Below are 9,230 nucleotides of genomic sequence, written 5' to 3' on the forward strand. Positions count from 1 at the left end.
GGCGGTTTTTATATTTCACAATCGGGAACGGGATGAAGTATGAATATATTAGGGTTACCATCAATGTTCCCCCTCTAATTTTGACGAGTCTGCGCGCACTCAGCAACTCACTTCGCAGACCCTTAGATAACAGTGCGTAGCGACTAAAAAAGGTCATCACTTCGGATTTTTTTGTGCGCAACTTCGATTTTCTGTGCGCAGAGTCCGTGTCAGCACTGCACATTTGCGCACGTACGCAGCTTAGAGGAAGTTCAGAAAATTGAAAATGTCCTCCGAGGAGGCCTAAATGTCCTTCTTTTTGTCAATTCGCCCTCCTTTACAGCTTTGATATAGCTGGAATAACGGACAGAGTCAACTGAAAATCGGTGTAAATGACGCAAAATAGATAATACGGACGTTCGAGTCGGTCGTGCGGGAGTCGAGTAAAAGTGATAACTTTATTTTTAGTCAACACCACAAGATTTCCGGTAAATATTACAAAATCAGCTGTTTTCAGTTTTGGCCAACAAACTTTTACGATTTGGTAAAAGTGTCCTCCTTACTCAATTCCAAAATATGGTAATCCTAGAATCTATCCCTCTGTTGCAGAGGCGGTCAGTAACAAATTACTACTTTTTTGGATCATTCAACAGGTGGCGACTGTGTGCTCAGTGGTTCTCAACCTCTGGTACGTGGCAAGTGTCCTGTCGGTCCGCCAAATTGTGAATTGTTTTAACGGTTTGATGTGTATTTTTCTTCATGCCGTAAAAGAGAGCTCACGGATTGATTAGGGTCTAAGCCACAATGTCGCAAGTTTTGTACGAAACTGTTTCATAGTAGCCTACAACTTGTCTCATGCCATTTATTTGTGAAAGCTACGGAGACTTTTAAAGAAAGTTCGTTAAATTCTGACTGTAAAATTAATCCACACGCCACAGTAAAATAGATGTTGTAGCCAACAACAAAGTCGGATTAATTTCTAAGGTTGCCAAACAATCACAATCAGGTTACTGGCCTTTAACAGGATTTTGCGAGCTTCCTTTTTGCAGAAACTTCAATAGAACCACATATAAATATTAATGATAAAAAAGGCAGCATTGAATGAAATTTCCAATGTTGCATTAATTTGTATCAATTCAATTTAACGTTAATTTTGATTTTTGAAGTTTTACCGGTCCGCGAGGTCAAACAGATTGAGAACTACTGTACCAAGCAGAGTTGGATCAATTGTAATTAGTAATTGAGCTGAATGTAATTATTACATTTTTTCATGTAATTGTAATTGTAATTGAAGCATTTCTATTTTGTGTAATTGTAATTGTAATTTGATAAAAATTTTGCCTAATAACAATTTCAATTACATTGTTATTGAAACCTGACAATCACAACATAAAATAATTAGCCTATTTACATGGGTGATCTATGCGTGTTTCGTTAACTAATTCAGCGATGCAAAACTCAAACTGTTTCCCGTACTTCAGAGCAACAGAAAACTTGATGAATTACAATATAGGCTAAACCAGTGGTTCTCAAACTTGGGGGCGCGTCCCCTTGGGAGGCTTGTAAGCATCTGAAGGGCGGCGCGAAGCTCCGATAAACTGAAAAAATTTTCCGCGCTTGGCGCGATTTACCTCCATCTCATAGTTATTGCTCTGTGTATAGTCCGAATTTCATATTGGAAAATTCTCTCATCAACATCAACAGTCATAACCTTCCATACCATCAAACTATCTGTTAGGATTGCTAACATGCTGGTTTCATTGTGTGATATGACGATAAGGGGGGCACAAAATATTTCACTGTCATAAAGGGGCGCGTGTCTAAAAAAAGTTTGAGAACCACTGGGCTAAACTAAATCTTAATATTTTGCAAATGGACGAAGAGCAAATAAAATCATCGGAAACCTGTGCTGAACCATTTCCTACACCACGGCCATAGTTTTTTAAATCTCTGACCAGTACTGAGGCTTGCTGCAACAATTCCAAAAATAAATTTAAGTTTTCAACCAAGGCTTCATCAAACTTGATCACGCATTTGTAGAGATGTTATCCCAATCTTACCTGCAATCTTAGCCAAATTTACTGGGGCCAGAAACTTTCCGCACCCTAATGATTATCAAATGCAATCCAACAGTTTTTGAGCAAGTGAAAATGTCAATGCGAACAAAATTTTATAATTCGTAGTTATCAGGAGCTTCTTTACATTTGCATTTATATTAATTTTACACACCTTATCGGTATCACCCTTGTCGCAGACGACTTACCAATTACATTACATTCGCCTTACTCAGCTCTGTGTATTCGTTTGATTACATTTCATTGACTGTCATGTAGCCTATTCGCTGTCAGTCGTTGCCAGTCGCTCAAACTTTTGGTTTTTTGTGTTAATAGTCGCTCAAAATTTTTCTGTGTTTGTATTTTTCAGTAATCATGATTTGGAATTGTTCGAATACGTTCAAGTTTTTTTTTAATTGAAGGGTATTCTTCGTATCATGAATGAAACATGAATAGCTTGAGATTGTTGCTAATTACGTCGCTACGGTTGTCAAAGAGCGCCTCTGTGCCGAATCAATGACATGTTTAACAGTAATTGTAATTGTAATTTGATATTTTTAGCATTGAGTAATTGTAATTGTAATGTAATTGAAACGTTCAAGGGAGTAATTGTAATTGTAATTGTAATTGAACTGAATTAATGTAATTGATTCAACTCTGGTACCAAGGCCTCGAAGCCCGCCCTCGTCATCCTGGTCCGTACTGGATTTTCACTGGTGTGAAAAATTAATGAATCTACCCATCTATCAACTATATAGATCTTTCCTACTTGTACTATACTAAAGTGGTTATGTTTTATACTTCTGATCCGTAACCACTGAGCCATGCACTTATAGGCTACTTGACTTTTTTCTAGACAAAACTACTCTCAATTATAGCGGTGGTCAAAGTAGTCATCAGAGGTGGTCAGTAACGAAGTACTTCTGTACTGTTTCGGAGAACTCAAATTGGATTTGTTTACTTGTACTACTATAACTTAGTCAAGTGGATATGCTTTGAGACTACACTTCAACTTCTCACAGTTTTTAGCTAAAACTACTTTTTGCACTTGAGATTTTGTGAAATGGAAAGTAGCTTTGTGATATGTCTCAGTGTCTGCGTCGTTGCTATGAGTAAAAATTTTCATAGCAACTGAGAGAAATAGCCCCTGTATCACGGCAACTGAATAAATATTTGGAATTTGCGCCTGTTTATAAAAGTTGTTCGTCGTTGTGCATTGCCGGGAGTCGAGAGGATGCACCCTGTAATTTTAAAAGTCCCCACTTCCGATTTACTGCGACCTCTCGACCAAATTGACTTCTTGAAACTATGCTTACGTGAGTACTTATCATACCATACTTCTTCTTGAACTAATTTTGATATCTCTTCTAAATCGCTATACTTCTATACTTGTAGTTGACTACAAATTTATGGCGCTACTTCTATACTTTCCTGGAGTATCATAGTTAACTGCTTTGACCAGCACCTCTGCACTGTTGTTGTTGTTGTTGTTGTTGTTGTTATTATTGTTGTTTGTGGTATTCATGGTGCTTGTCGACTACTATGGTCATACCAGGGCAATTTTCTACATTTTTTATTATGTAGCTCCCGACTTGTAGCACGGCACACTTGTAGGTTTTATAAGATATTCCTTCTTTTTGATTCCGTATCTGCCGACTTGTAGCACGGCCCACTTCATACCGCTTACACGGATCAGATGGCGAGGAGGAGCCTAGATAAACCTCTAACACTTAGGTAGGAATTCTGGAGTCGACCTCGGTCGGACTGTAACCCGCAACCCATTGGTGTTGCAGCTGTGGATTATACCACTACGCTGCCTCGCCGGTTGTGCATGGCGTGACAGAGTCTGCACCTGTCTGTTGTAGCACCCTCCGATATTGCAATTGCGGTCTGATACTGGTTTTTGTTACTGTCTACTTTGGAATATATGAGGGCTTCTATACGCTATTTTTCATTCAGTTCCCGCGTGTCTTATATTTACCATGTTCTTCCGTCTTCATCAAGATATGTCTATTCCCAGCGTGGAAAGTTAATGGATTGGCAGCACTGAACAGTTTGGAATCCCTCTTTTCTTCGATTCATGGTTCTGAGGTGGAACGGACAGACATGGTCCTAACTGTAACAATCACTTATAAGTGGGGCGATTTTTTTTAAATGTCAAAATTAGTCAAAATTTCGTCAAAATTGTAGCGTTAGGTCAAAATTTGTCAAAATTGTTCACAAAGTCAAAATTTTTTTGACCTCTGCATTTCGTTTGTATCGTAGATTTTGCACTGTCGGTGAGCTTATCATTCGATATTTTACAGCTTGTATCCTACTTTATAGGCCTACCGTTGTCGACGGCCCACTGTCTGCTCATTCTGAATCATAAACGGTCAAATGAAGCAATAGGTTGACATGGTGTTATGGTCAACGTACTGCAATATCCTAACTGAGGCAAGACTACTTGGGCATTGCATGAACCCCATGATGAAACATTGTGATGTAGACAACATTGCCAGAATGAAGCAACACGGTGTGTCACCAGCATGGTACGCAACTTCAGTGTTGCCAGCCAACAACTGCTGTTGTTGAACGTTTTTTTTTTCAATGTTGGCAAGCTACTTAGTAAGGACAGACACTTTTTACCCTAAAATGTAGGAAAGAGTCTTTCGTTGCACACTTGTACTACAACAAATTATAATTGTTTCTACCAAAATACTTGATGTAACTACTGGAATTCTTCATAGGGCCAGATTTCATTAAAATACTAGTTCTTTCATGCAAATATTTGCCAATTTTCAAGCCAAAAATGTTTTTTTTTTAGGCCAAACTACTTCGTAAGGTCAGGCAGATCCAACCAGAATTGATGATAAATAGTACAATTTTTACATTATGTGCGAAAACACCTAATTTGCATACGCGAGGTCAAAATTTGGTCAAAATTTTGATTTTTTAGATTAAAAAAATCGCCCTACTTCTCAGATGTGCCCGTGAACGAAAACGGAGATAAGAAGATGGACAATGGATTACTATTACGGAGCACAATAGTCTGACTTAATTATTTAACCTTGGCGATCCCTTTACGCAAATACCGAGAGTGAGATAATAGCCGTATTGAATCTTCGTGGTGTCAGTCGGTATTTTGCACAATATCTATAGCGCGGAGTGATCGATTCTGTGAATGTTCGATTGTTCACGTTTGACGAAGAATACATTCCTGTAATCTTGAAATTCAAATTAAATTTCAGTCTTTTGGCAACTTTCACTCGTAGACGATTCGTGATAACCCGGTGTTGTATTGCCCATCAAGATTTTAACGTTCTATCCCTCTTTACGCATTGATCATTGATCATTGATCATGCGGCATGGATTATCTCTATTGTACAGATAACAACCTATGGTCCCTAATAGGATGATATTTGTTATTTATAGTTACTCAGACGGAATATTTGCTCACCTGAATAAGAATTGTTTGAGCTGCTTAGTGTGCTACAGGGGTTGCCGTAAATCATTGAGCGTTCATAAGTTTTACGTTACGAGAGAACGTATTTTATAGGTGCCGCTTTGTTTCGGGTTCAGTGTAGATTCATAGGTATACATATAGGGACATCAGGAGTGTGGGCAGTTGTCTAGTTTTATATCTCAGCAATGTTAGCATTCAAATGAGAGGTTTTAGAACGCTCGTCGCAATCGAACGGCAACCGCACTCAGGTTACTGTACAGTACATCTGAGCCTCATAAACACAAGGCAGCTATATACATTGAAAAACGCGCCAGAGGATCATGTGTAGCATTGTAATCAACGAGCATTTTCATCCGTTGGAAACGCAGCTACTATCTTATAACAATAAGGCATGAGATATTTTGGAGGTTAGAGATAGGATTATGAGGTCGAGCCTCCGGACATTAACTAACAATAGGAAAATTTAGACAAATCGTGATGTGGTATAATGATGAATAATTATATATTCTTCATAACGGCTATTGGATGCAGGCTATAGCGGATAAATAGGATATAGGAGAATGTCGGATGTGAGGATTGCATAGTTTTGATTAGCTCATTCTCAAAATTAGTTACATTGCTGTTGGATGTTATTTGTTTGGCGATTTTAACAAGGAGGTTTTGTTCGCCAGGTTCATGAACGAATGTAAATGAGTAAATTTTAGTCCCCGTGGAGATAGCATATTCGACCACGGTGAAGGAAACGCGTTTATTGGTTAGCAGTGATTTGAACGCTATAGTTATGTCCCATGTCCAGCACGTTTGTTTCAGATATGTCCTTTGCTGTTCGTGTTTTATACATTCCATTGCGATATTAGTGTTGCATATTCTACATGTTTGGGATTCCAATAGTCCAGTCTGGCGCGGGTATCCGTTCAAACCGAAATACCCTGTTACAGTGTGTCAATCGGAACAGTATAACATAGCCTAGTATACATTTTTGAATCGGTGTATGGTACGGTACGGTACACCAGTGAATATAGTATAATGCCAACGGTTTGAGTAGTAACGTAGGGTCAGGGACACAGTACAGTAGGGTTGCATTTAAAACAAACGGTGTTTTAAAACACTTTGTAAGTTGTAAAATTATGCCATAATTTTGCAAATACTTTCCAAAGAATATGTTTTATGAGCCTACGGACAATCACCACCCAATATAGCCGACGCATATCGATATGGAATGGTTGGAACCCTCAAAATAGTCGGTTCAACACCAATAGTACATATATTTCGTCAAAGGAGCTATATTTACCCTCTATTCTCAATTGAATATTCGTGACGTCGTGGCTTGAAAAAAACAAAAACAAAAACAATAAAAAACATGTTTTAAACAAAGGCCTTGTTTTAAACATGTGTGTTCTAAATTGATTTTTGTTTTAAATGCAACCCTACTGTAGAGACGTAACAGTGGGACACAAACGGTGCGTAAATACAAATGAATATCCAAAATTATAGCACATAATAGACTATTATATTGGTAGCTGATATTATTAGTTGGTTATTGATCGAATGATATGCGTAGCGGGAAAATTGGATCATCCCATTGTTAGTTTGACGCAGTTGTTCGCCAACCAATTTTGTGCTTTGCGATACGTCCGCGATCTCACACGACGTTACGTTTCTCTGCGAGTGGGAAGCACAGCGTGTTTCTCAACATTCTACAAAACCAGTCTCATCTTCAACGAATAACCTAGAATGAAATGGATGTTAGCGATTGCAAGGGAGATCACAGTCTCCTTAGTCCCACAGCTAAGAGGGAAGTGTAACTAAAATTTCAAACGTAAGGAAGAGAAGATACAAAATAATATTGCTTAATATATCTAGATCTATTGTAAAGGGAACTATACAGAAACTGTGGTATTACACCCACTAATATTCTACTTTAATCAGGAGACACGCCGTAAGAGACATACGAAACCTTCTAGCAGAAAGTCCCGTGTCAGTCACGGATTATTTCGGACGGTTTCCTGTATGGTGCATGTAACACCATTGCCGTGGTAATGGTTTTCGGATTTGGTAATTACTACCGTGCTCCGTGCTGCATGTAGGATTGTAGGTTGACTCATGGGCAGTATCGTGACTGCCGCACCCCAAACCCTCCAATTGGGGGGGGGGCGAGCTTGAGGGGAGCCCAAAACTATTTCGTGAATTAGCATAAATTATAAATTATAAATTATAGTGTATTTTTTGAAAATTTATGCAACTTTTCCAAAACTTTTTCGCGCTGCGCGCGATTAAATATCTTGATTATTGGGTACTCTTCCCCAAGAAAAAATACGCATGATTTATAGAAATGGGTATTTCGGCGTTGGCAATTGCCGCGCCACGACGCACCAAGACATTGACGTTTTAGTCTATGTAACAGAGAGACCGAGACCGAGAAGTGTGCCAGAACGATCGGCAGCGAGAAAACCTTAGCCGAAAATGACTGCCTTCATGCTGACGGAAAACTTCGATATATATATACATATATGTTTAATTGTCCATGGGCGCTAAATGGCCGGCGCCGAATGTTGTTGTTACCCCACAAGACAAATGCCATCCCCGCAGGGAGCAATTATTTGCCAGTGTAGAAATACCAATTTGAAATCGTGTGCGTCTTTTAGTTTATTAAGTTTCGACGATTTCAATATCATGTAACGAAGTCATTACATGAGCGAGTCCACCCGAAGCTGTGTCATTATTATTTACAGCCCCTACATTTTCGAAGACACCTTACTCATCTCTACCGGTAAATCGGATTATGTGAGCAGAGAGACGATAAAAAAAAAATGATAGCAATATATATATGCAATTCCCGATCATATTAACCGATTCAATCATGAATTATAGAAAGTTTTCGCGCTTCGCGCGTCTAGACGACATCAGCTGACTCACTTAACAGTACAACAGATCTCGCTGATAAGTAGCGGCAAAAAAGTACAGCCTGATGTGGGGTTCTGCTTGATTTATCACCCTATGGGGGGGGGGATCAAGACTAACGTTTTCTTGGGGGAGGTGCTGACGAAGTGCAGTTTCGGTCCTGCATATATGTTTAATTATCCATAGGCGCCTAAATGGCTGGCGTCGAATGTTCCTGTCCTGGCAATCTGAACCCCACAAAACAAATTCCATCTCGAGGGAACATTATTTGCCAGCAAAGAAATACCAATTTGCAATCGTGTACGTCTTTTAGTTTAGCACGTTTGAGCGATTTCAATATCTTTTGATATAGCAGATAAGAGGTCACGAAATAGCATCATGTAGCGAAGTCATTATACCAACGGGTACGCCCGAAAATGTTTGATTATTATTTAGGGGTCCCACCTTTTCCAGCGCACCTCACTCAGGTCTACCGGTAAATCTGATTACGTGAGCAGAGAGAGGATAAAAATTGATAGCCATATATAGGCAATTCCCGATCATATTGGCCGATTCAATCGTGAATTATAGAATTTTTTCGCACTTCGGGCGTTTAGGCGAAATAAGCTTGATCACTAAACGGACATCCAATATAGATAGTAAGTAGCGACGATAAGCGTATAGCCTGGGGGGTCTGGGGTCGAAGCCCCCCCCCCCCTCAAAGTTTTTGGGGGCCAAGACCAACGTTTTGGGCGGGGGCTGACGAAGTGCTGTTACGGTCCTGTTCATGGGTAGTTGCAGAAGCCAATGTTGAAAAATATTCTGATGGGCTGGGCATGTGTCAGTGGAGATTGGAGTTGTACATCGAACCA

Source organism: Botryllus schlosseri, chromosome 15, assembly GCF_051294905.1.
Source record: "Botryllus schlosseri isolate E-star chromosome 15, Bs_hap1, whole genome shotgun sequence".
NCBI classification, from domain to species: domain Eukaryota; kingdom Metazoa; phylum Chordata; class Ascidiacea; order Stolidobranchia; family Styelidae; genus Botryllus; species Botryllus schlosseri.